This window comes from Ranitomeya imitator, chromosome 4, assembly GCF_032444005.1.
Source record: "Ranitomeya imitator isolate aRanImi1 chromosome 4, aRanImi1.pri, whole genome shotgun sequence".
Classification (NCBI taxonomy): domain Eukaryota; kingdom Metazoa; phylum Chordata; class Amphibia; order Anura; family Dendrobatidae; genus Ranitomeya; species Ranitomeya imitator.
This window is the reverse complement of record NC_091285.1, coordinates 431713807-431741708: the sequence shown is the minus strand read 5'-3', so window position 1 is coordinate 431741708 and position 27902 is coordinate 431713807. Positions and strand designations below refer to the sequence as shown.

General features: G+C 50.1%; 1 protein-coding gene and 1 long non-coding RNA gene across 2 annotated transcripts in view; one reads left to right on the top strand and one right to left on the bottom strand.

The window, feature by feature from the left end:
- LOC138676351 (uncharacterized) overlaps positions 1-26439 on the bottom strand; it is an 80308-nt gene extending 53869 nt beyond the window's left edge. The window contains exon 1 of the long non-coding RNA XR_011320777.1: positions 26322-26439. This is a non-coding gene — a long non-coding RNA (uncharacterized lncRNA). The remainder of the gene's footprint in view (positions 1-26321) is intronic.
- Positions 26395-27902, top strand: part of ZNF592 (zinc finger protein 592) — a 100519-nt gene continuing 99011 nt past the window's right edge. Inside the window, exon 1 of the mRNA XM_069765548.1 lies at positions 26395-26868. The gene's annotated coding sequence lies outside the window, so the exon portion shown is untranslated. The remainder of the gene's footprint in view (positions 26869-27902) is intronic.

Here is a 27902-nt window from a genome sequence, read left to right as displayed (position 1 = left end):
CAAATATGGTTGTAACTTTTTGAGTGCCCATACTATTGCCAGGCACTCCTTCTCGATGGCCGCATAGCTTACTTCACGGGGCAGTAGTTTCCGACTCAGGTAAGCTACCGAGTGTTCTTGGCCGTCCGGCCCGACTTGGCTTAGTACTGCCCCCGATCCAAACATAGAAGCGTCTGTGTGAACAAGGAAACGTTTAGTTGGATCGGGTGCAGCCAATACAGGGGTATTGGTGAGGGCGTCCTTTAGCTGGCGGAAGGCTTCCTCACACTCTGGGGTCCAGGTTACCTGGCAGGGTTGGTTCTTACGGGTCAGATCAGTGAGGGGCTTGGCCACGCTGCTGTAATTGGGAACGAATTTCCTGTAATACCCCGCTGTCCCTAGAAACGCCATGACCTGTGTTTTAGTGCATGGGGTGGGCCATTTGGCTATGGCCTCAATCTTGGCTGGTTCTGGTCTCTTTCCCACTTCCCACCCAATGCCCTAAATACTGAACCTCTGCTTTGCCCACGTGACACTTGTTTGGGTTCAGGGTGATTCCGGCCTTGTGGATCCTGTCTAATACTGTCTCTAGGTGATTTAGATGCTCTTCTCATGTCGCGCTGTAGATGGCGATGTCATCCAGGTAGGCACACACATAGTCCTGGAGACCATCCAGAAGCCGGTCAGCCAGCCTCTGGAAGGTCGCCGGGGCAGTCTTCATCCCAAATGGCATAACTCGAAACTGGAATAAGCCAAACGGGGTGACAAATGCCGACTTGGGAATAGCATCAGGACTAAGGGGAATCTGCCAGTAGCCTTTGCATAGATCGATGGTGGTCAAATACTTTGCCCCTGCCAGCCGGTCTAACAAGTCATCCACACGCGGCATGGGATATGCATCCGTCACTGTTTTCTCATTGAGCTAACGATAGTCTACACAAAACCGTGTAGTCCCATCCTTCTTGGGCACTAACACTACGGGGGATGCCCAGGGACTATCTGACTGTTCAATGACCCCTAAACGCAACATCTCTTGTATCTCTTGTCGCATCCCTTCTCGTACAGACTCAGGGACACGGAAGGGGGGTTGTCGCAGGGGGGTCTGATCCTGGGTCTCAACCTTGTGTTGTGCCAGGTGAGTGTACCCGGGTTTCCCCGAAAACATCCTCTGTCGCTGCCTCAACAACTCCTCCGCCTGCTGTCTCTCCCGGGGACCTAAGTCTTCACCCCAGTGTACCTGGTCCCATGTTTTAGACTGAGTCCTCTCCCCTAAGGCCATGTTCACACGTTCCTGATTTCCCTGCTGTTTTTTCTGCACTAAAAACCGCAGCTCTTGGCAGAAAACGCAGGTGCGTTTTTTGGTGCGTTTTTGGTGCGTTTTTTGATGTTTTTTTTTTATGCGGTTTTTAGTGCGGTTTTTTATGCAGTTTTCTCTGCAGAGTCTGTGTGTTTTCTAGGAAGTTTTTTTAGGGTTAAAATGGCTGAAAATACCCTAACCCTACCCCTAACCCTAACCCTAGTTCTAACTGTTGTTGGGGAAAAAAAAAAAAATTCTTTATTTTATTATTGTTACTACCTATGGGGGTGATAAAGGGAGGGGGGGGGGTCATTTACCTTTTTTTTTTATTTTGATCACTGTGAGGTTATCACAGTGATCAAAATGTGCCTGGAACAAATCTGCCGGCCGGCAGATTCGGCAGGCGCACTGCGCATGCGCCCGCCATTTTGGAAGATGGCGGCGCCCAGGGAGAAGACGGCCGGACGGACACCGGGAGGCCCGGTAAGTATAAGGGGGGGGGAGATGAGGGCACGGGGGGGCATCGGAGCACAGGGGGGTGGCATCGGAGCATGGGGGGTGGGATTGGAGCACGGGGGGGCAGCCACACTCCGCCCACGCACTTCCTGCTGCAGCGGTTCTGCACCACAAACCGCAGAAAACACGCAGATATTTTTTTCGTCTGCGGGTTTTACTGCGGGTTTGACCCTCACAATGGAGGTCTATGGGTGCAGAACCGCTGCAGTTCTGCACAAAGAAGTGACATGGTACTTCTTTTTTACCGCAGCTATTCAGCGCGGCTTTTTTAGTGCATTTCCGCAATGTGGGCACAGCGGTTCCTGTTTTCCATAGGGTACATTGTACTGTACCCTGCATGGAAAACAGCTGCAGACCCGCAGCGGCAAAATCGCGGCGGTTCCGCAGTTAAAAACGCACTGTGTGAACACGGCCTAAGACATCAGGCAAGGGAAGTCCGGCTAAATCCTCTGCTTCAGGGGCACAGATGGCCACTACCTCTTCAGGGCGCTCCCGATAGGGCTTCAGCATATTCACGTGGAACATGCGGATAACCCTGGGGTCGTCACAATCGGCGACATTATAGGTGGTGTCGGCTATTTTCCCCACTACCTGGTAGGGCCCCTGCCAAGCAGCTTGGAACCTGTTCTGCCTAGTGGGCTCTAACACCAGGACCTTCTGCCCTATTTCCAAGGTGCGCTCTCTGGCCCTCCGATCGTACCATACGCGCTGGCGCCGCTGGGCCACCTGCATGTTCCCACGTACAGCCTGGGTCAGCTCCTGTAGGCGGTCCCGGAATTCCAGCACATAGGGTACAATAGGAACCCCTTCTATGATGCCCTCCCCTTCCCAGTGTTCTAGCACTAAGTCTAGGGGTCCCCTTTCCCGTCTCCCGTATACCAGTTCGAATGGGAGAACCCCGTGGATTCTTGGGGCACCTCTCGATAAGCAAACAGGAGGTGAGGCAAGAATTTCTCCCAGTCCCTGTAGGTCCTGGTAAAAGTCTCAATGAGTTGTTTTAACGTCCCGTTAAAGCGTTCACACAACCCATTGGTTTGCGGGTGGTACGGGGCACTTCTAATGGACTTTACGCCGTACAGCTTCCACAGTTGGTTGGTCACCTCTGCTGTAAACTGGGTACCCTGGTCTGAGATAATCTCCCGGGGAAATCCAACCCGTGAGAAAACCTGGAGCAGGGCAGCCGCCACAGTCTCTGCCAGTATGTTAGGTAACGCAACCGCCTCTGGATACCGTGTGGCATAATCTACCACTGTCAATATATACCTTTTCCCTGACAGACTGGGTTTGGCTAACGGCCCTATCAGATCGACCGCTACTCGGCTAAATGGTTCCTCCACAATGGGGAGGGGGCGTAATTTGGCCTTGCATCGATCTCCCCTCTTGCCAATGCGCTGGCAACTGTCACAGGTCTGGCAGTATTGACAGACATCATAGGTTACCCCCGGCCAAAAGAAGTTTTGTGTCAGACGATGCCTGGTGCGACTGACGCCGAAGTGCCCGGCCAAGGGTATGTCATGAGAGATTCGCAGTAATTCCTGCCTATACTTCTTGGGAACTACCAGCTGTCGTTTTATAGTGGGGCTCGTCCCTGTGTGGTGCTGCTCTGTGATCCGGTAGAGGAGTCCCTGCTTCCATATAAACTGTTCCCCTTCCAGTACCCCTCTCCCCTCCTGTGCCTTCCCACTATATCCCTCCAGTGAAGGCTCCTCAAGTAACTCCCTCTTAAATTCATCTGGGGTGGCCCAAGAAATGTGTCTGGCTATGGGAATTCGTGTAGGGCTGGGATGTCTTACCTGGGCCTCCTCTGAGTGTGATTCCACCTCCGCAGCTCGAGGTTGCCTCCGGGTGGTCACAGGATATGTCTCAGCCAGAGGGGCAACCGAGAAGGCAGACAACATGGGCCCCAAGTAATTTCCCAGCAAAACATCTGCAGGCAAATCCTCCATCAAGCCAACCTCAACAAGGCCATCCCCAACTCCCCAGTTCAGGTGAATCCTGGCAGTGGGCAGTCGATGTATGGCTCCCTGTTGTGAATTCTGTGGCCAAGCTCCCTCCTGTGGTCGAGAGTGGTACTTCGGCTGGTTCTGTCTATGAGCTTCCTTTGGTGGATGAGAGTGGTACTGCGGCCTCTGAGTTTCCTTCCTCAGGTGATGAGGTTAAGTCGTTAGGTGCTGCTCTATTTAACTCCACCTGGTGCTTTGATCCTGGCCTCCAGTCAATGTTCTAGTATTGGTCTTGCTTCCTCCTGGATCGTTCCTGTGGCCTGTCTATCCTGCATAAGCTAAGTTTTGCTTGTGTTATTTTTGCTTGCTATTTTTTCTGTCCAGCTTGCTTTATTGGTTTTTCTTGCTTGCTGGAAGCTCTGAGACGCAGAGGGAGCACCTCCGTACCGTTAGTCGGTGCGGAGGGTCTTTTTGCCCCTCTGCGTGGTTGTTTGTAGGTTTTTGTGTTGACCGCAAAGCTATCTTTCCTATCCTCGGTCTATTCAGTAAGTCGGGCCTCACTTTGCTAAATCTATTTCATCTCTGTGTTTGTATTTTCATCTTACTCACAGTCATTATATGTGGGGGGCTGCCTTTTCCTTTGGGGAATTTCTCTGAGGCAAGGTAGGCTTATTTTTCTATCTTCAGGGCTTTTTAGTTTCTCAGGCTGTGCCGAGTTGCATAGGGAGCGTTAGGCGCAATCCACGGCTACCTCTAGTGTGGTGTGTTAGGATTAGGGATTGCGGTCAGCAGAGTTCCCACGTCTCAGAGCTCGTCCTTTGTTTTTGGTAATTGTCAGGTCACTTTGTGTGCTCTGAACTTCAATGTCCATTGTGGTTCTGAATTACCTGTTCATAACAGCTCCCCCTGCTACACAGACTGCCACTGTCCGGTCCGTCTTCTCTTGGTCCCGGACGAGATGAGGCTTCACAAGGGTTAAAGTTGCTCCGGAATCTCTTAGTCCCTGCATGCGTTTCCCATTAACCCACACAACCTGTCAATGCTGTTGTCGATTATCTGCCCGGGCTGCCTGCACGGGGTCTACTTCATGCAGCACTTCCTCCATGTCTTCCACCCCTTGATTAGTTGTAGCCCCCAATGCCGGGTCAGCTTCACCTTGGTAGCAGTGTACAGCGGCGGAAGGTAGCTGTTCCCGCCTTTGGCCACTGGGTATGCTGAGTCCGGTTGGGACATTGTCTTTGCAAGTGGCCCAGCTGACGGCAGGTGTGGCATCGCGCCCCAGGGGAACTGTGGTAGGCCGGGTTTCTAGCTGGTCCCCCTACAATCTTCGGTGGTTTGGGGCCCTCCAGGTCCATGGGCGGACCCCTATTGACCATCTTTGATCCTGACAACTGAGGCCTCCTGGCGTCATGATATTCATCGGCCAGACGAGCGGCTTCCTCAAGAGTCATTGGCCGCCTGTCCCGAAGCCATTCCTGTGTCTCGGGGTTTAGTCCATTAAAGAATCGTTCTAACAAGAAGAGCTGGAGGACGTCCTCCTTAGTGGTTGCTTGGCTCCCTTGTACCCACTGTAGCAGTGACCGCCGTAATTTACAGGCCCATTCAGCGTGGGTATCGGTTACTCGTTTTATAAGTCCGCGGAACTTTTGGCGGTATGCCTCTGGTGTCAGCGCATACCGGGCCAAGATCACTTCTTTGATCTGCTCATAGTCCATACAGTCCTCATCAGGTACCGTGCAATAGGCGTCCACTGCCCGGCCTGTCAGCTTGCTGGCCAGAATTTGAACCTGTTCCTCCGGCTTCACTTAATGAAGGGCACGCTGCCGCTCAAAGTCCTGCAGAAAGCCATCAATGTCTTCCTCTGCCCCCCTCAACTGCCGGAAGGCATTATACTGGATCTTTTTGTGGCTTACTGTTGAAGGTACCTGGTCAGGGGCCAGAGCTCCCCTTGCTCGCTGACTCTCCGCTCTGCCATCTCCACTTTGGTCCGCTCTGCCATCTCCATCTTGGCTAGCTCTATCCTGGTCCGCACGGCCATCTCTTCCTTCAGATCAGTACGCACATCAGCCATCACCTCTCGTATTATCTCTACTGCAGGGTTTTGGGCCATAGAACGCCAGTCTGTCGTGTTCCATGATGGCTGCTATCAAATCCGCTTTTGTTTTGTTGCTGGCGATTAACCCTCGGGCTTCCACCAGATCTTTTAGTGTAGTCCTCTTTAACTTCTGGTAGTTGTCTTCCATTCATTCCTTTCCTCCTGTAGAAGGGGCATCACATCCCGCTATCTGCCACCAGTGTAATGGGGTCTACTGTGCTGTAGTACCTCTTTCAGCACCCCCCGTGTTTCAGGAGGTCCATTCTGCTTTTGCTGGATTCTGAATGTAGGACGCTGGCTAGGATTTCTTGATTACATGGGAGCATATAAAAGCTGACTGCTACTCCAGGTATTTCCAGTGTAAAAGAACACACTTTATTTACAGCACACAGAAGATATAACACAGAGACACAGGGCAGGCCAATAGAAAAAACAGGCCAGACATACATTACAATAGCTACAGGGGGCTGGAGCCTGCTGGTATTTACTGGGGGAATTACAAAGGTGGGGGGGGACAGAAGGGGGATATCTTGTCCTCTCTGCCCAGGGGCACAGCCTGTGGACAGATGCATTTCACATGGAAACTATTATACATACATATACTGCATAACATTCTTGGTGCTGGGGGGTTCTGTAACAGTGCCTTTTCTGGGAGGCTGAGATATGTTTTTAGCCTGGGGGGCAGTATCCATGGCCCCTTCCTAGGCTATTAATATCAGCCTGCAGCTGTCTGTATAGCCTTTGCTGGTTATTAATTATAGGAGGACCCTATGTCATTTTTTTAAGGGTCCCCCATTTTAATAGTCAATAAAGGCTAAGCATACAGTTGTGAGCAGATAATTGCCTGGGAAGCTCCATGGGTATTACCCCATTCCCAGGCTATAAACATCAGCCCCCAGCTTTCCCTCTGCTGGTTATGAAAACTATGCGGGAGCCCACACCATTTTTTTCAGAAAAATTATCTTTTATTAAATATATGTACAGTAAGCTGCACACAAACTGTTCTAATTGTATTTTTGTATTGTGACAGAGTCACTGGTGAAGTGATGGATGGGAGATACATGTCACAGCGCATGATGGCATTAGTGATGTAAAACCAGAGTAGTTTCCTCCAGCACCCTACATGTTGAGACTATGAAATTAGAGTTATATTACTGGCTGGGTTTAGTGGACCTCCATAGAGCAGGATGGAGGGGGTCCATGTGTCTCCACATGCAATCCTGTCAGGACCTGTGTGATGCCAGGATCATGTTATCAGTCACATGATGAAGAGTCACATGGTCTGGCTTTAAAAAGCTGAACTCTAGGGTTAGTCTGGGCTATTGAGGGCCTGGAGAAGAAGACTCCAGGGGAGTGTTTGTGTACATAGTGATTCTGCAAAGACATTATTAACCCTGAGTGGGCTGAACCCCACTATTACAAACACTGCACACAGTGCTACCGTTTTGTTGTTTTGCCAAGAGTGCCATGCTTATGTTTGTGATTAACCCCTTACCGACCACCGATACGCCTTCTAACGACAACAGTTAAGGGTACTTAAACCACAAAGCTGCTTTTTAACAGTGCTGAGGTTTAAGTGTATAGTGCCCCCCAGCTTCAGAATTTCTCCAGGGTCTCAGCTACCGGGGGTAGCTGAGACCCCAAAGAACATGATTCGGGTTGGTTTTTACCAATCCCGGTGGTGCGATCGTCGTTATTAGGCTACGTTCACATTAGCGTTTTGCGTGTTTGAGTCGGACGCAGCCGCGGCGACGCATGCGTCATGCGCCCCTATATTTAACATGGGGGTGCATGGACATGCGTTGTGCGACGCATGCGTTTTTTTTGCCGCAAGCGCCGGGCGCAGAAAACGCAACAAGTTGCATTTTTTTGCGTCCAATTTTTGGCAAAACAGGACGCATGCGTCGCAAAACGCAGCGTTTTGTTGCGTTTTTTGCGTTCGTTGTGTCGCCGACGCAGCACACAACAACGCAAATGTGAACGTAGCCTATATGGGGACCGCCTAAAGAAAAAAAAGTAAAATTTTCCTTTTTATTTATCTCTCCTCTGATGTGATCGCACATCAGGGGAGAGAGAAATAGAGTCCTCAGTCCCGAATCACCCCCCTCCCCCCCCCCCCAGGTACGTCTGATGTCCAGGCATCCCCCCATGAAGTACCCTGGGCCGCTGGCATCTTCTTCCAGGAGAAAATGGCGGGCCGGCACCCGGCAACAATAGGAAATTTTTCCTATTGGTTCATTTTGATTACTGTGATAGACAGTCACACTACCAATATGTGGCAGGTATTTAACCTGAGTATTTATAAGCCAAATCCAGGAGTGGAACAATCATAGGAAAAGTATAATAGAAACACGTCACCACTTCTGCATTTTTCATGTACTCCTAGTTTTGGCTTATAAATATGATGTAAAATACTGACCAAATACTGCTAGTGTGACCGAAGACTTAAAGGTATGTAGAAAGAAAGCACACCTTACGCAGGTCAACTAGGACTGATGGAGGTAATGTGGTGAGCGTACTCACTTCTGGCAGTTGTGCGAGGCAGGAACAACTTTGGAGTGAAGTGAATAGGAGTCTCCTGCAGGCTGCTGCTCCCCACACTGGATCTATCGAGAGGTCCAGAAGGACTCAAGAGAGTAGAAGAAAAGCCGGTGGTTGGAACGAACACTGCAGAGACAAGCAAAATTGCACTAGCTCTAAAGTTTTTTTTATCACACACCATCACTAGTGGAATTGTGCTTCACTCGGCAGCGCTTCCAACCACGGGTTCTTCTTTCACTTTCATATGTGTAGCCCTAAAGCAGTGGTCCCCAACTCCAGGCCTCGAGGGCCGCCAACAGTGCAGGTTTTCAGGATTTCCTTAGTATTGCACAGGGGTTGGAATCATCACCTGTGCAGATGATCACATTACCACCGATGCAATACTAAGGAAATCCTGAAAACCTGCACTGTTGGCGGCCCTCGAGGCCTGGAGTTGGGGACCCCTGCCCTAAAGAGACTGCCAGCACAGAATGACTGGTAAATCCAAGCACAGGCGCTCAATGCAGCACTCGTGGCATTTGATTTTTTTCTCACACCCATCACATTTCAGAGTGAAATCGTAGCATCAAATGTAGCTAAGAAAAAAAAATATATGCAGATCTACACAGTCTCATTGAATAACATTGGTCAGAGACCAATCCAATTATTTATCAAATTGCACGCACGTTAAAGGCCTTACAGAGAGAAGTGTGTACCATTCTGCCGAATAGTGCAGGTCCCAGCTGTTGGACACCACCGATCACCTTGGATAGGTGATACAGGAGTAGTCCGATGAAAACAAGTTCTCTATTCATGTGTGGAAGCATCATTAAATGATAGTCTTCCTCATAGGGAGATTTTACTATTTTGTATACCAGCAGTGGCCCATTTATTTTCCAAGGGGCCACATGAGAGACTGTGACTATTGTGGGGGCCGAACCAATAGGCTGAAATTAATTCTGCTTAATTATTACTATTTTATAACATTTGTATGACTTCATACCGAAAAGAATTAATTCCGCCGATTTGCTGTAACATGTTATGATGGGGCTTATTGTTACTTGTATCCTTACTTGTAACAGCGAATCAGCACCTTATAACTTCATTCATTCACTTTTTTAAAATCTATAAATCATTTGCTTCCGATATTGAGCCAGTGAACCATGATAAACAGCTACACACAGTAAGATGTCCCCACAGCCATCCCACACAGTACAATTCCCCCACACAGGACAATGCTACAGCATATGCCCCCACAGACCCAGCCACACAGTACGAAGCTCCCACACACAGTACAATGCCATCATAATGTATGATGCCCCCACAGAACCAACCAGCCACACACAGTACAATGACATCACAATGTATGATGCCCCCACACACAGTACAATGCCATCATAATGTAGGATGCCCCCACAGAACCAGCCAGTTTGATGCCCCCACCAACAGTACAATGCCACAACGTACGACGCCCCCACACACCGTACAATGCCAACAAATGCCCCCACCCACAGTACAATGCCAACATAAAATACGATGCCCCCACCCACAGTACAATGCCACCACAACGTACGATACCCCCACACACAGTACAATGCCACCACAACGTACGATGCCCCCACACACAGTACAATGCCACCACAACGTACGATGCCCCCCACAGAACCAGCCATACACAGTTCAATGCCCCCACAAACAGTAAAATGCCACAACGTACAATGCCCCCACATCCCCAGCCACACAGTATGTTGCCCTCATAGCCACAGCAACACATAGTATGATACTCCCACAGCTCCCCAACGTAATTTGATGGCCCTACACAGACAATATGATGGATCTCACAGCACCCCCACATATGGTTTGATGGTCATCACAGCCCCCACACAGAATAATGGCACCCATATCCCTCAGACAGGACGGTCCTCACAGCCCTCCCCACACACTGTACGGTCCGCACAGCCAGCCGCACACGGTATGACTGTCCGCACAGCGCAACACACGTGGTTTAATTGTTCTCATGGGCCCCTATACACCGTATAATCCCCCACAACACCCCAGACAGCATTATGGTCACCACAGCCACCCTATACAGTATGAGTCGACAAATCCACTCAAAAAAACAAAACACAAAAACCCCTTGTTCCCATTCTCTTGGTGCTCTGCAAAGGTCTTTCCTGTGTGCACTCACGTTCTGCACTACACACGCGATGTAGAGACTTCATCGCATCTGCTGTCACAGTTGCTTGTGCCAAATAGTGGGGGGAGCCAGCGGCTGCCTTCTCCTCCAATAAATTCACGCCGACATTGTTGCCTCCTCCACTATATATTGGGACGCCGCTAGGGTTGCCTCCTCCACTATATATTGAGACGCCACCATATACAATACAGACCAAAAGTTTGGACACACCTCATTTAACCCCTTCATGACCCAGCCTATTTTGACCTTAATGACCTGGCCGATTTTTGCAATTCTGACCAGTGTCCCTTTATGAGGCAATAACTCAGGAACGCTTCAATGGATCCTAGCGGTTCTGAGATTGTTTTTTCGTGACATATTGGGCTTCATGTTAGTGGTAAATTTAGGTCAATAAATTCTGCGTTTATTTGTGATAAAAACGGAAATTTGGCGAAAATTTTGAAAATTTTGCAATTTTCACATTAGGTTATAAGGGTTAAAATTTGACCAGCGATTTCTCATTTTTACAACGAAATTTACAAAACCTTTTTTTTTTTAGGGACCACCTCACATTTGAAGTCAGTTTGAGGGGTCCATATGGCTGAAAATACCCAAAAGTGACACCATTCTAAGAACTGCACCCCTCGATTTGCACAAAACCACATTCAAGAAGTTTATTAACCCTTCAGGTGCTTCACAGCAGCAGAAGCAACATGGAAGGAAAAAATGAACATTTAACTTTTTAGTCACAAAAATGATCTTTTAGCAACAATTTTTTTTATTTTCCCAATGGTAAAAGGAAAAACTGAACGACAAAAGTTGTTGTCCAATTTGTCCTGAGTACGATGATACCTCATATGTGGGGGTAAACCACTGTTTGGGCGCACGGCAGGGCTTGGAAGGGAAGCAGCGCCATTTGACTTTTTGAATAAAAAATTGGCTTCAATCTTTAGCGGACACCATGTCGTGTTTGGTGAGCCCCCGTGTGCCTAAAAATTGGAGCTCCCCGACAAGTGACCCCATTTTGGAAACTAGACGCCCCAAGGAACTTATCTAGATGCATAGTGAGCACTTTAAACCCCCAGGTGCTTCACAAATTGATCCGTAAAAATGAAAAAGTACTTTTTTTTCACAAAAAGCATTAAGCTACTTACTGGTAGTGACATTTTTCGGAGGCCCATGACAGCACACGAGAGAGGGGATCCGCCCTTAAGGAACAGGAAACCTACAGATACAAAAGGGCGGCACCTCTCCCCATGCATCAGTTGTATTTCAGAGCCTGAGGACTGCCGCGGTTAGTGGTACACAAATATACATTATATACATTTTGAAACAAAATAACCCATTATTGTAACAAGACACCATACGTGAGATTTACATATTACGCTATATACATATCAGGAAGTGCTACCCCCACGTGAATAGGGAGGGAACTAAGGGTGCTGTCATGGGCCTCCGAAAAATGCCGCTACCAGTAAGTAGCTTAATGCTTTATTCGGACTCCCATGACAGCACACGAGAGATTTACAGAGATGTAAGCTACCTTAGGGAGGGACTATAGATTGTAGCACCCTTAACCCAAAGGAAAGATCAGAGGAGGACCCCAAATCCAACCGATAGTGTTTAAAGAAAGTGGAAGGGGATGACCATGTGGCCGCCTTACATATCTGCTCCACTGACACTCCAGATCTTTCCGCCCAGGATGACGCCATGGCCCGGGTGGAATGTGCCTTTAGGTTCTGCGGAGCTGGCCCCCCACCTGCTGTATAAGCTAGAGAGATAGTTTCCCTAATCCATTTAGCCAGTAAATATTTTGATACTCTAAACCCTTTCCTTGGACCTTGGAAGGAAAGAAGCAGGGCCCCATCTTTCTTCCAATTATCAGTAGCTGAAATATACTGAAGAAGAGATCTCCTGACGTCTAACGTATGAAGCTCCTGCTCTTTAGGATTAGAGGGATTAGGAATAAAGGACGGCAAAACTATCTCCTGTGATCTATGGAAACGTGTCGCCACCTTTGGTAGATATGCTGGGTCTGGTCTAAGGATTACTCTGTCTGACAAGATTTTAGTGTATGGAGGAGCCCTGGCAAGTGCCTGTATATCCCCTATCCTGCGAGCTGAGGTTATGGCGATCAGGAAGGCTGTCTTAAGTGTCAACATTTTGATCGAGGCCTCCTGCAGAGGTTCAAAGGGTGGTTTAGTTAGAGAGGACAGAACTAAATTTAAATCCCATGGAACTGTTCTGTCTTTAGGCACTGGTGTAGATCTACTAACTGCCTTCATAAACCTCGCTATCCAGTAGTTATTAGCTATATTACAGGAAAACAGGACACCTAAGGCTGAGACCTGTACTCTAAGGGTACTAGGAGAGAGTTTTAACTCGAACCCCTTCTGTAGGAACTCTAGGATTTGTTGTATTGGCACCCCGTCTTGGATATTAAACTTTGAACAAGTCAAGAACTTTCTCCAAGTCCTAGAGTAGATTCTCGTAGTTACTTGCTTTCTACTCTTTAGGAGTGTCTCTACTAAGTTTGGAGAGAAGCCTTTCCCCACTAATAGTGACCGTTCAAACTCCACGCCGTCAAATGGAGCGCCGCCACTTGTGGATGGGAGATTGGTCCCTGAGAAAGCAAGTTCGGGATCTCTGGCAGTACCCAGGGGACCGCTACGGACATTGTCTTGAGCCAGGCAAACCAGGTTCTTCTGGGCCAAAAGGGGGCGATAAGGATGACTTTCGCTCGATCCTCCCTGATTTTCCTCACCACTAGAGGTATCAGGTTCAGTGGTGGGAAAGCATAGGCCAGTGGAAAATCCCATTTTATCAGAAACGCGTCCACCGCCAGGGGATTTTCCCTGGGATTTAGGGAGCAAAAAAGTTTTACTTTTCTGTTTCTGGTGGCGAATAGATCCGCCACTGGTTGACCCCATCTGCGGACGATAAGATTGAAAATGTCCTCGTTGAGAGACCACTCTCCCTGTTTTAACACATTTCGGCTGAGGAAATCTGCTGCCACATTTTCTTTTCCTTTGATGTGAAGAGCTGTCAAAGATAGAAAATTGAGCTCTGCCACCTGGAACAACCGATCCGTGATCTGCATTAAAGTTTCGGAACGAGTTCCCCCTTGCCGGTTTATGTAAGCGACCGCCACTCTGTTGTCCGACAGAATTCTGACATGCTGGCCCTGCAAATATACGAGGAATTTTTTAACAGCTAATTCAACCGCCAACAACTCTCTTTGGTTTGATGAGAATGTTGTGAAGGGTTCCCACTGTCCCTGGACCACCATGTCCCCCATATAGGCTCCCCACCCTGAAGAGCTGGCATCTGTGGTTATCACGTGGGTGACATCTACCATCCAGGGAACCCCTGCTGATAAATTCCGTTTATCTAGCCACCACCTAAGGGAATTCAATGTTATCGGTCTCAACGTCAATTTCCCATTTAATGCGCCTCCTAAGGCTCTGTCATGGAACAGGACTTCTTTTTGTAGGGACCTGGTGTGGAACTGAGCCCACTTAACTGCTGGAATGCAAGATGTGAGTGACCCAAGTAGAGACATTGCTTGCCTAAGTGTCATGGAAGGTGTATTGATTGCTCTTAATACAAAACTCTGAATTTGGTCAATTTTCTCTATAGGGAGGAGACACTGCTGTGTCACTGAATTCAACATTAATCCCAGGAATTTTTGAACATTTAGGGGCTGTAATTTCGATTTTTCAAAGTTTATGATCCAACCCAGTCGTTCTAGTTTGGTTTTAGCAATCTCCCATTGTGACAGACAATGATCTACCGAGTTACCTACAATGAGGAAATCGTCTAAGTAGGGGATTATAAGGACATTTGACTCTCTTAAATGCGCCATGACTTCCGCAATTATTTTAGTAAACACCCTAGGTGCCGAGGTGATCCCAAAAGGGAGCGCTCTGAATTGAAAATGTTGAATCCAACCCCCCATTAGAATCGCTACCCTCAGGTATCGTTGGAAATCAGCATGAATGGGTACATGATAGTAGGCATCTTTCAAATCCACTACTACCATGAAACAGTTGTTGAAAAGCATTTTTATTGCCGAATTAATGGACTCCATTTTGAAAGTATGTTTCACCAAAAACTTATTGAGACCCTTAAGATTTATAATGGTCCTGTAAGATTTATCAGGCTTCTGGATTAGGAACAGGGGAGAGTAAAACCCTTTCCCTGCCTGAGAATATGGCACTTCTACCAAAACATTTTTGGAGCAAAGAGTCCTCACTTCCTCTTCTAGGGCGAATTGTTCAGTGGGAGATGAGCTCCAGGGTGTTCATCTAAATTTGTCCTGTGGAATATGAACAAATTCCAGCTTGAGACCATGGGAAACAGTGTCTTTTATCCAAACGCTGTTTGTGATTTTCGACCACTCTGCCGAGAATTGCAATAGTCTCCCTCCCACTGGAATTGCCAGTCATTGGTCTTGTTTTTTATTTTCCGTCTGGTTACGGCGAAACATGAGACCTGTACCTCGTTTTCGCCTATCCTCCCATCTGGGACGATCTCTCCCTGGTGAAAAGGCGCGCTTTCCTCCCCGGTTGAACCTTCTTTTGTTGAAGGGACGACGGTATGGATTGAACAGGTTGGGAAACTTTTTCTTATCATCTCCTGCTTTCTCCAGGAGTTCATCCAGGGTAGGCCCAAATAAATACTCGCCTTTACAAGGGATAGCGCAGAGCTTTGCTTTTGCCTGCATATCCCCCGGCCAGCATTTCAGCCATAGGGCTCTCCTTGCAGCATTAGAAAGTCCTGCTGCTCTAGCTGCCAACTTTACGGAGTCAATTGAGGCGTCCGATAAAAAAGCCGCCCCCTCCTGGATTACAGGTAATGCTGCGAGTATGGAATCTCTAGAGGCCCCTTGTTTTAATTGGGTCTCTAACTGGTCCAGCCAGACCATCATTGACCTTGCCGTGCAGGTTGAAGCTACCGCAGGTCTTAAGGAGCCAGCTGCCATTTCCCAGGTCCCCTTTAGGAAGGTATCCACTTTCCTATCCAGGGGGTCTTTAAGCGTTCCCATATCCTCAAATGGGAGAGAAGATCGTTTTGCTACCTTGGCAATTGCTGCATCCAGCTTTGGTGCTTTCTCCCAGTTACCTACTGCTGGGTCATCAAAAGGGTACCGACGTTTTTGCGCAGGTGGTAAGGAGCCTTTTCTCTCCGGTTTTCTCCACTCCCTATTAATAAGATCCTGTATTTTCTCATTTAAAGGAAACACTCTGCGCTTTTTCTGCTCCAATCCACTGAACATCATTTGTTCTTTAGACAGCTGAGGCTTGGGTTCCGATATACCCATTGTGCCTCTGACCGCCTTTACCAATTTGTCTATTCTTTCTAGGGGTAGGCAAAACCGAGCAGCGTCTTCTTCCGAAGAGGAGGATGATGCTGCTGAATCGTCCGATTCTTCAGACTTGTCCTTTTCCACAGATGAATCAGATGCCCACTCAGTTCTCTGCCTAGAACCTCCTGACTGTGAAAGGTTTTTAAAGGACTCCTTAACCTCCATTCTAATCATCTCTTTGAGACTGGCCGTAATAGAGGAGGATTCTTCGGCTACCTACGGGGATAAGTAAGGTAGACTAGAGTGTAAGATCTACATGCTATATCCCCTCCCCTCCTTCCAGAACCTCACCGTCTGCTGGATACAGGGGTCACATAGTTTTTTAGGGTGTGAGTCAGGCAAGGGAACCCCGCAGATGGCACATTCCCTATGCTTCGCCTTATTGACGTTTTTCCTTCCCTGCATAAAACATATGAGGGGAGACTAGTCACTAAGTGAACTTTCTTGAAGATCACTTACCAGTGGCTGCTCACACCCAGAAATACCGAAGTACGAGGGGGATCCTTTTTGGCTGACCCTCCAGACCCCTGTCTGGAGGAGCTTCTGCGGCCCGAACCATCGCTCCTTTTTTCATGTTCCTTCTCCTTGGGTTTCTGGGATGCTTGTTCCAGCAGCACAACCTGCTGATCCTGATCCGATTCCATCTTTAGTAAATTGGAGCCAGAACCCGGGAACACGTTGCTGGAGCCGCCTTATAAAGCCCCTCCTTCGGTCAGCGCACCTTGCCCAGCTTGCTTGTTTAATTTTCCCACCCTCCCGCAGCTGTGGGGGATCATTGCGGCATGATCTCCAGTGGGCGCCGCCATCTTGGAGCCCCTGCGCATGCGCAGGAGCTCACTGACCCGGAAGTCGTCGCCGGCTCCGCCCCCCGACGTCACCACAGCTTACAGCGCTTCCTGTCAGCGCTGCAGCCATCGTGGAACACCGAGGCGGGCCAGCTACGTTCCGATCGGCGCCCCCTAGACGCTGCCGCCCCACCCCCGCACAGAGAGACCCACAGCACACGGGAAGGGCGACTTACCATATGCTGGCCCCGGAGACCGGACACCCCCTGGCGACCGCTCCTCGCTGCCTAGTCACCGCCGTGCCGCCCTGCCAGGGCCACCGTGACTACCTCAGGTACCCGCACCGGCCGAAGTGGGAGACCCCCTCGCCACCAGAATCGGTCCGGCCGGCCTGGACTCCTGTAGATTCTATAGGCATCCAGTCCCTTCAGGAACAGGAAACCAACTGATGCATGGGGAGAGGTGCCACCCTTTTGTATCTGTAGGTTTCCTGTTCCTTAAGGGCGGATCCCCTCTCTCGTGTGCTGTCATGGGAGTCCGAATAAAAATTCTTTTAGCCTCAATTTTTTCATTTTCACATGGGCAACAGGATAAAATGGATCCTAAAATTTGTTGGGCAATTTCTCCTGAGTAAACCGATACCTCACATGTGGGGGTAAACCACTGTTTGGGCACACGGCAGGGCTCGGAAGGCAAGGCGCGCCATTTGACTTTTTGAATGGAAAATTAGCTCCATCGTTAGCGGACACCATGTCGCGTTTGGAGAGCCCCTGTGTGCCTAAACATTGGAACACCCCCACAAGTGACCCCATTTTGGAAACTAGACCCCCCAAGGAACTTATCTAGATGCATATGGAGCACTTTAAACCCCCAGGTGCTTCACAGAAGTTTATAACGCAGAGCCATGAAAATAAAAAATAATTTTTCTTTCCTCAAAAATGATTTTTTTAGCCTGGAATTTCCTATTTTGCCAAGGGTAATAGGAAAAATTGGACCCCAAATGTTGTTGTCCAGTTTGTCCTGAGTACGCCGATACCCCATATGTGGGGGTAAACCACTGTTTGGGCGCACGGCAGGGCTCGGAAGGGAAGGCACGCCATTTGGCTTTTTAAATGGAAAATTAGCTCCAATCATTAGCGGACACCATGTCACGTTTGGAGAGCCCCTGTATGCCTAAACATTGGAGATCCCCCAAAAATGACCCCATTTTGGAAACTAGACCCCCGAAGGAACTAATCTAGATGTGTGGTGAGCACTTTGAACCCCCAAGTGCTTCACAGAAGTTTATAACGCAGAGCCATGAAAAAAAAAAAAAAATTCTTTTCTCAAAAATGATTTTTTAGCCCGCAATTTTTTATGTTCCCAAGGGTAACAGGAGAAATTTGACCCCAAAAGTTGTTGTCCAGTTTCTCCTGAGTAAGCTGATACCCCATATGTGGTGGTAAACCACTGTTTGGGCACATGCCGGGGCTCGGAAGTGAACTAGTGACGTTTTGAAATGCAGCCTTTGATGGAATGCTCTGCGGGCGTCACGTTGCGTTTGCAGAGACCCTGATGTGGCTAAACAGTAGAAACCCCCCACAAGTGACCCCATTTTGGAAACTAGACCCCGAAAGGAACTTATCTAGATGTGTGGTGAGCACTTTGAACCCCCAAGTGCTTCACAGACGTTTACAACGCAGAGCCGTGAAAATAAAAAATCATTTTTCTTTTCTCAAAAATGATGTTTTAACAAGTAATTTTTATTTTCACAAGGGTAACGGGAGAAATTGGACCCCAGTAATTGTTGCGCAGTTTGTCCTGAGTATGCTGGTACCCCATATGTACCCCACCGTAGGACTATCAGCTGTGTATTCACGAGACTTCTGCTCGACACAACTGATGGTCCCAACCCCATTTATTAGGCAAGAAATCCCACTTATTAAACCTGACAGGGCACACCTGTGAAGTGAAAACCATTCCCGGTGACTACGTCTTGGAAGCTCATGAAGAGAATGCCAAGTGTGCAAAGCAGTCATCAAAGCAAAAGGTGGCTACGATGAAGAACCTAGAATACGAGGGGCGATCCAAAAGTAATGATAATCGGTTATTTCTATTGCACACAGAAATTAAAATAAAATGTTTTCTTCTCTCTAAGGCCTCTTTCACACTTCAGTTATTTGGCGTCAGTCTAAAACCGCCATTTTCCTCAAATAACGGATCCGTCATTTTTTTTGACAGATCCGTTATTTTCCCATAGACTTGCATTAGTGACGGATTGTGACGGATGGTCGTCCGTTCCATCCGCCATGCGACGGATCCGTCGACATTTGGCGGACGTTTTCTGAAAATAGACGGACATTGGAACGTTTTTTGTCAACGCCGAAATGGCGGATCGCGACGGATCCGTCGCGTCCGCCATTCCATAGAATGGGCGCCGGATCCGCCGCAACCGTTTTTTCGGCGGATCCGTCGCCCCAATCCGTTTTTTCAATTGCGCATGCTCCAAAAAGTAGATACTTCTCCCAGACAACCCCCAAGTAACGGATCCGTCAAAAAAACGGATCTGTTAGAACCGTTTTCGCAACAATTGTGACGGATCCGTCAATCCGTCACTATGTCGGTAGTGACTGACGCCAAAAGACTGAAGTGTGAAAGAGGCCTTAGGTACCCACTAGTCCAGGAAAAAAAAAAATCACTTAAATAGACCACGATTCCCGGGAGCTACATTCATTTGAATATGAACTGCCGAGGAGTGAACATCAAAATGGAAAAAAACAAGCTCAGAGCTGTCATCAAATACCTCTGCTTGAAAAAAATGACTACCAAAGACATACACAGTGACTTGGTGGAAACATTGGGGGACTCTTCTCCTCCATATTCCACAGTTGCACGCTGGGCCAAGGAATTTAAGCTGGGAAGAACATCGACGGAAAATGAACATCGTGAAGGACGCCCATCCACATCCCTCAATGAAGAAAACGTGAAAAAAGTTGAAGAAGTTGTATTGGCAGATCGAAGAGTGACTATCAGGCATTTAGCTGAGGTCACAGGGATCTCATATGGCAGTATTCAAAGAATCCTTGCAAAAGAATTGCATATGAGAAAGGTCTCCGCGCGTTGGGTGCCAAAAATGTTAACCGACGAACAAAAGAAGAAACGAGTTGACATTTCAATAGCAAATCTCGAAAAGTTCCAAGCAGACAAGGAAAATTTTTTGTCACGTTTTTTGACCATGGACGAGACCTGGATCCACCACTTTGATCCCGAAACTAAACAATCGATGACGTGGAAACGAGCCGACGAACCGACGCCGAAGAAATTCAAAGTGTCAAGCTCAGCAGGGAAGGTTATGGCGTCCGTTTTTTGGGGCGCTGAAGGAATTATTATGGTGGACTATTTGGAGAAGAGAGCCACTATTACGGGCTCCTACTACGCAGAACAAATAAGAAGATTGCGGGAGGCTATCAAGGAGAATGGGGCGGCAAACTGCGGGCTGGAGTGTTGTTTCACCATGATAACGCGCCGGCTCACAAAGCTGCTGTTGCCATGGCTACCATTCAAGAAGCGGGCTTTGAACTGGTGGAACACCCCCCCTATTCACCAGATCTAGCCCCCAGTGACTTCTTTCTCTTTCCTCGGCTCAAGGAACACCTCCGGGGCAAGAAATTTGACAATAGTGACGTGATAACCGCTGTTGGGGATTTTTTTGAGGGTCAAGATCAAGAATTTTTTTCGAAGGGAATTCTAAGTTTAGAAAAGAGATGGACTAAATGTATAGACTTGTTAGGAGACTATGTAGAAAAATAAATATATTTTTTTACTATATTCATTGTGTTTAGTATTGATTATCATTACTTTTGGATCGCCCCTCGTATAAGACATATTTTCAGTTGTTTCACACTTTTTTGTTAAGTATATAATTCCACATGTGTTAATTCATAGTTTTGATGCCTTCAGTGTGAATGTACAATTTTCAGTCATGAAAATACAGAAAAATCTTTAAATGGTGTGTCCAAACTTTTGGTCTGTACTGTACATAATAATAGTTATTTTTATATAGCGCTAACATATTCCGCAGCGCTTTACAGTTTGCACACATTTTCGTTGCTGTCCCCGATGGGGCTCACAATCTAAATTCCCTATCAGTATGTCTTTGGAATGTGGGAGGAAACCAGAGTACCCGGAAGAAACCCACGCAAACACAGGGAAAACATACAAACTCCTCACAGATGTTGTCCTAGGCAGGAATTGAACCCAGGACTCCAGCGCTGCAAGGCTGCAGTGCTAAACACTGAGCCACCGTGCTGCCCATCTACAGACCATAATACTGATATGAAGATGATAGCTGCATTTACTGTAAAATGATGAAAATTAGCCAAAATTGTCTGCATAAATTTCTTCAGCTTCCCAAAAAAAAAAAAAAATCAAGGACACCTTAAATTTGTTTTACAGACTGAGCAAAAAATTGCCATATTTTCACACTGTCCTCAAATTTCTGGACCGTTGGCAGCTTTCGTCGCCAAGAGGACGATCGCATGGTGCAGCCCATGGGCCACGGATTTCAGCCCTTTGGCTGCCTCAGTCCACAAGCCAGACAGGAACAGCCAGAGGGCCGGATGTCCTGCATGATACACTATGCCCAGGTGTGTGGTGTACCATGTACATAGATTTTAGCTACTGCAAATTATGTCCTCCTTCTTGGCTAAAAATACTCTTCAAAATTGCTAAGAGGAACATTTTTACTCCTCTGTAAAATATGTAGTGTGATGCCTGCCAGAGCCTAGCCTATGGAGCAGAGGGGGCAGTAGCACTCAGACCCACGGAGGCCGATGGCCCTTTAATTAGAATCCATTAAAAAATGCTGTTGTATATATGAGTTCGACAGCACATAAGGCGGTATGGGTCACAGAGAATGGTAAGTGGCCACAGATGGCCGACATACCGAGAAACACAGCTGGGACCTTATAAATTGGTTACATAAGCGAATAGCATGGTTTTATTTACCGAGAAAAAAAAAGTACTGTATTTTTAGTACTATAAGGCCGGCTTCACACTTGCGAGTTTTACGGACGTAAGAGCGCAGAAACTACGTCCGTAAAACTCGCAAAACATACGGCACAATTATTCTCTATGCCCCTGCTCCTATCTGCCGTATTAAACTGATCAGTATTATACGGCTTTCTACGGCCGTAGAAAATCGCAGCATGCTGCGTTTGTCACCGTACTGCGCAAATAAAACGCCAATGAAAGTCTATGGAAGCCCCAAAAATACGGATTACACACGGACCAGCAGTGTGACTTGCGAAAAATACGCAGCGGTGTTAGCGAGAAAAGCCGGCAATGCAGTGCGGTGTACAGTAAAATCACACTGACAGCTTACAGTAGAATAGGTAGAATAAATGTGTACACATAGAATAGGAATATATATATATACTATGGGTATATATATTTACTACTCTGGCGGAGAAAATTGTGCGGGAGCCCACGCCAATTTTTTCCGCCATTTAACCCCTTAATTTAATAGCTAGAACAGCCAAATTTTGCATAGACACACTATTAACATTAATAGTGTGGAATATGCAAAAAAATGGTGATATGAGATGGTTTACTGTATGTAAACCAGGTCTCATATCATGTCGGGTTTTAGGAAGGAGAAAGAAAAAGCCGGTAATTGAATTACCGGCTTTAAAGGGACACTGTCACCTGGATTTGGAGGGAACAATCTTCAGCCACGGAGGAGGGGTTTTGGATTCACCCTTTCCTTACCCGCTGGCTGCATGCTGGCTGCAATATTGGATTGAAGTTCATTCTCTGTCCTCCGTAGTACATGCCTGCATAAGGTGCAATCTTGCCTTGCGCAGGCGTGTACTATGGAGGACAGAGAATGAACTTCAATTCAATATTGCAGCCAGCGGGTAAGGAAAGGGTGAATCAAAAACCCCGCCTCCATGGCTGAAGATTGTTCCCTCCAAATCCAGGTGACAGTGTCCCTTTAAAGCTGTCTAGCGCTGGAAGAAATATATATATATGTGACACATACATATATAGGGTCCCTGCTGCAGGAAGCTGGCAGAGGTGGGGCGATGCTGCGGGCCCTGGATGGGAGGAGAGGGTGTCCCAGTGGTGCGAGGCTGCGTGTCCTGGCCTGGAAGGAGGGGTGTCAGCGGTGAGGCCAAGCAAAGTGCGTTGATCTCCTGTCGGTGGGCTTCAGGAGGACGGCCACCTCCAGCGACGCATGTGCAGACTGGGATCTCGGCTGAGAGCCCACAGCCTCGTCCCACTTCTGCCGCCAGCTTCCTGCAGCAGAGACCCTACCTCCTGTGACTCCGCTCCACAGGCGGCAACTGCCCTCCTCCCTGTAAGTTATAGTCAGACTATAAAAAGCACCTCAATTTTCCTCCCAAATTTGGAGGGAAAAAAGTGTCTCTTACAGTCCGAAAAATATGCTAATTGTTGTTGGGGGCAGGAAAGAAATGGTCAGTGAGGATTTTGCTGAAGATCGTTTCTCTAACAAATTTCAATGAAAATTCAACTCCTAGTTCTCAAACTGTTTTATTAAAAATACAAATAAATCCAACAAAAGGGAGAAATATGTAAATATATTTATACATACAAGTCTATAACAATGAACTTTACAAATCAATACGTAGAAGTAAGCCACATTAGAGATAAGTAACAAAACCATAAAGCACACGAGTGACTTCACCCTCCACAGCCCCAGCAATATGCAGCCTCACAAAAGTGACATTAACCACAAGGGAGGTACAAATGTGAAGAAAATCCAGCTTCATGGAAATCGCAAAATTGGTTGAAAAATAGATACAAATTAAAATATGCTAAATTGCAGATATAGCGCAGCAACGCATTTCAGACGCACATGGAGCCATATGTGCTATTCTGTCTCCGCAATTTAGCATGCTTTGATTTTTTATCTACTTTTCACTAAATTTAGCAATTTACAAGAAGCTGGAGTTTCTTCAGATTTGGTCCAAGGGATTCTGTGCTTCTGCACACCTACCACTTGGGGAAACGGTTTTTGTTCTATTTTATCTTCAAGGGAGTTGCATCACCCCTTTATGCTACCCAGAATGCATCATTACCCTTTGCTCGCATATTCCCTCCTCATCACGCCCCTCCCTTCTCAGCGCATCCCCTCATCACACCCCCTCCCTTCTCCGCGCATCCTCATCACACCCCTCCCTTCTCCGCGCACCCCCTCATCACCCCCCTCCCTTCTCCGCGCATCCCCTCATCACCCCCCTCCCTTCTCCGCGCATCCCCTCATCACCCCCCTCCCTTCTCCGCGCATCCCCTCATCACCCCCCTCCCTTCTCCGCGCATCCCCTCATCACCCCCCTCCCTTCTCCGCGCATCCCCTCATCACCCCCCTCCCTTCTCCGTGCATCCCCTCATCACCCCGCTCCCTTCTCCGCGCATCCCCTCATCACCCCCCTCCCTTCTCCGCGCATCCCCTCATCACACCCCTCCCTTCTCCGCGCATCCCCTCATCACACCCCTCCCTTCTCCGCGCATCCCCTCATCACACCCCTCCCTTCTCCGCGCATCCCCTCATCACCCCCCTCCCTTCTCCGCGCATCCCCTCATCACACCCCTCCCTTCTCCGCGCATCCCCTCATCACACCCCTCCCTTCTCCGCGCATCCCCTCATCACACCCCTCCCTTCTCCGCGCATCCCCTCATCACACCCCTCCCTTCTCCGCGCATCCCCTCATCACCCCCCTCCCTTCGCGCATCCCCTCATCACCCCCTCCCTTCTCCGCGCATCCCCTCATCACACCCTCTTCTCCGCGCATCCCCTCATCACCCCCCTCCCTTCTCCGCGCATCCCCTCATCACCCCCCTCCCTTCTCCGCGCATCCCCTCATCACCCCCTCCCTTCTCCGCGCATCCCCTCATCACACCCCTCCCTTCTCCGCGCATCCCCTCATCACACCCCTCCCTTCTCCGCGCATCCCCTCATCACCCCCCTCCCTTCGCGCATCCCCTCATCACCCCCTCCCTTCTCCGCGCATCCCCTCATCACACCCTCTTCTCCGCGCATCCCCTCATCACCCCCCTCCCTTCTCCGCGCATCCCCTCATCACACCCCTCCCTTCTCCGCGCATCCCCTCATCACACCCCTCCTCTTCTCCGTGCATCCCCTCATCACCCCCTCCATCACCATCCACCTTCATCCCCTCCCTTCTCCGCGCATCCCCTCATCACCCCCTCCCTTCTCCGCGCATCCCCTCATCACCCCCCTCCCTTCTCCGCGCATCCCCTCATCACCCCCCTCCCTTCTCCGCGCATCCCCTCATCACCCCCTCCCTTCTCCGCGCATCCCCTCATCACACCCCTCCCTTCTCCGCGCATCCCCTCATCACCCCCTCCCTTCTCCACGCATCCCCTCATCACACCCCTCCCTTCTCCGCGCATCCCCTCATCACCCCCCTCCCTTCTCCGCGCATCCCCTCATCACCCCCTCCCTTCTCCGCGCATCCCCTCATCACCCCCCTCCCTTCTCCGCGCATCCCCTCATCACACCCTCTTCTCCGTGCATCCCCTCATCACCCCCCTCCCTTCTCCGCGCATCCCCTCATCACACCCCTCCCTTCTCCGCGCATCCCCTCATCACACCCCTCCCTTCTCCGCGCATCCCCTCATCACCCCCCTCCCTTCGCGCATCCCCTCATCACCCCCTCCCTTCTCCGCGCATCCCCTCATCACACCCTCTTCTCCGCGCATCCCCTCATCACCCCCCTCCCTTCTCCGCGCATCCCCTCATCACCCCCCTCCCTTCTCCGCGCATCCCCTCATCACCCCCTCCCTTCTCCGCGCATCCCCTCATCACACCCCTCCCTTCTCCGCGCATCCCCTCATCACACCCCTCCCTTCTCCGCGCATCCCCTCATCACCCCCCTCCCTTCGCGCATCCCCTCATCACCCCCTCCCTTCTCCGCGCATCCCCTCATCACACCCTCTTCTCCGCGCATCCCCTCATCACCCCCCTCCCTTCTCCGCGCATCCCCTCATCACCCCCCTCCCTTCTCCGCGCATCCCCTCATCACCCCCTCCCTTCTCCGCGCATCCCCTCATCACCCCCCTCCCTTCTCCGCGCATCCCCTCATCACCCCCCTCCCTTCTCCGCGCATCCCCTCATCACCCCCTCCCTTCTCCGCGCATCCCCTCATCACACCCCTCCCTTCTCCGCGCATCCCCTCATCACCCCCCTCCCTTCTCCGCGCATCCCCTCATCACACCCTCTTCTCCGTGCATCCCCTCATCACCCCCCTCCCTTCTCCGCGCATCCCCTCATCACACCCCTCCCTTCTCCGCGCATCCCCTCATCACCCCCTCCCTTCTCCGCGCATCCCCTCATCACACCCCTCCCTTCTCTGCGCATCCCCTCATCACACCCCTCCTCTTCTCCGTGCATCCCCTCATCACCCCCTCCATCACCATCCACCTTCATCCCCTCCCTTCTCCACACCTCTCCTCATTAACCCCCCCTTTTCAACACATCTGATCTACGCTCCTCCTTCTCCACACAGCCCCTCGGCTTGCCTGCCCCCTTCTCCACACAGCCCCTCATCACCTTCCCTATGCAGCCCCACTCAAGTAACATCAACACTTTCCAGAATCCTCCCTCGGAGCACTCACACGGAGTCCTGGGTCCTCATTCCCATTCCTCCACTGTACAGGTCGTCTCCTTACACGGCTCCATTGCTCAGCTTCTCCGGCAGCCTCAGCAGTGCACAGCAGTTCCCGCTATCGGTTCTTCAGTGGACTGGAGAGGCCCCGCCCCTTCCGGTGACATCAATCCCTCAACAACAAAAAAATCTACTCCGTTCTCGACGCTGCCCTCACACATGGCGCCTGCGCCTCTCTGCTCCCGGCCGCGCTGCTGCCTCTCCTCATACCCGCGTCTATCTTCTCCTCAGCTCCGTTCCCGCGGGCTCCCGGGGCCGCGCAGGCTCAGCGGCTCCCGGCGTGATCCAGCTGAAGTCCCCGCCTCCATTAGCGGGCCTCCTCGCCCCTCCCGTCACTAGCCAGTCCCCTCCTCTTCCCCAGGCCCAGTCTTTCTCCGCCATGTTAGTTTCTCCAGGTCCCGGCCTACTGATCAGGCCAATTCCCCATATGATCCTGTGGTTGTGGACTGGGCTACGTCCCCGGTGGCAGTAGCGGTGATCGGAGGACACAGGGCGGGGTAAGTGGGCGGCGGGGCCTGTGCAGAGAGCGGGCTGGATGTGTACGGGTGTCAGGTATACACACTGGCACCGGAGTGTACCCGGTGTGTGCCAGGCACTGCAGCAGATGTGTGTGATGGAGGGCGTGCAGGGGACCTGTCACATGCATGTTGCTGGCACCTTACATCCCACTTCTGGGCACTGACAGTTCTGTGTGTCATCTATGGGGACCCCCTCTGTCACATTTGTGGGGGGTGGTGTCACATTGGGGGCCACCCCTACTGTCACGCATGCTGGGGGGTGGTGTCACGTTGGGGGCCACCCCTACTGTCACGCATGCTGGGGTCCACCCCTACTGTCACGTTGGGGTCCACCCCTACTGTCACGTTGGGGGCCACCCCTACTGTCACGTTGGGGGCCACCCCTACTGTCACGTTGGGGGCCACCCCTACTGTCACGTTGGGGCCACCCCTACTGTCACGTTGGGGGCCACCCCTACTGTCACGTTGGGGGCCACCCCTACTGTCACGTTGGGGGCCACCCCTACTGTCACGTTGGGGGCCACCCCTACTGTCACGTTGGGGGCCACCCCTACTGTCACGTTGGGGGCCACCCCTACTGTCACGTTGGGGGCCACCCCTACTGTCACGTTGGGGTCCACCCCTACTGTCACGTTGGGGGCCACCCCTACTGTCACGTTGGGGGCCACCCCTACTGTCACGTTGGGGGCCACCCCTACTGTCACGTTGGGGGCCACCCCTACTGTCACGTTGGGGGCCACCCCTACTGTCACGTTGGGGGCCACCCCTACTGTCACGTTGGGGGCCACCCCTACTGTCACGTTGGGGGCCACCCCTACTGTCACGTTGGGGGCCACCCCTACTGTCACGTTGGGGGCCACCCCTACTGTCACGTTGGGGGCCACCCCTACTGTCACGTTGGGGGCCACCCCTACTGTCACGTTGGGGGCCACCCCTACTGTCACGTTGGGGGCCACCCCTACTGTCACGCGTGCTGGGGGGTGGTGTCACGTTGGGGGGGCCACCCCTACTGT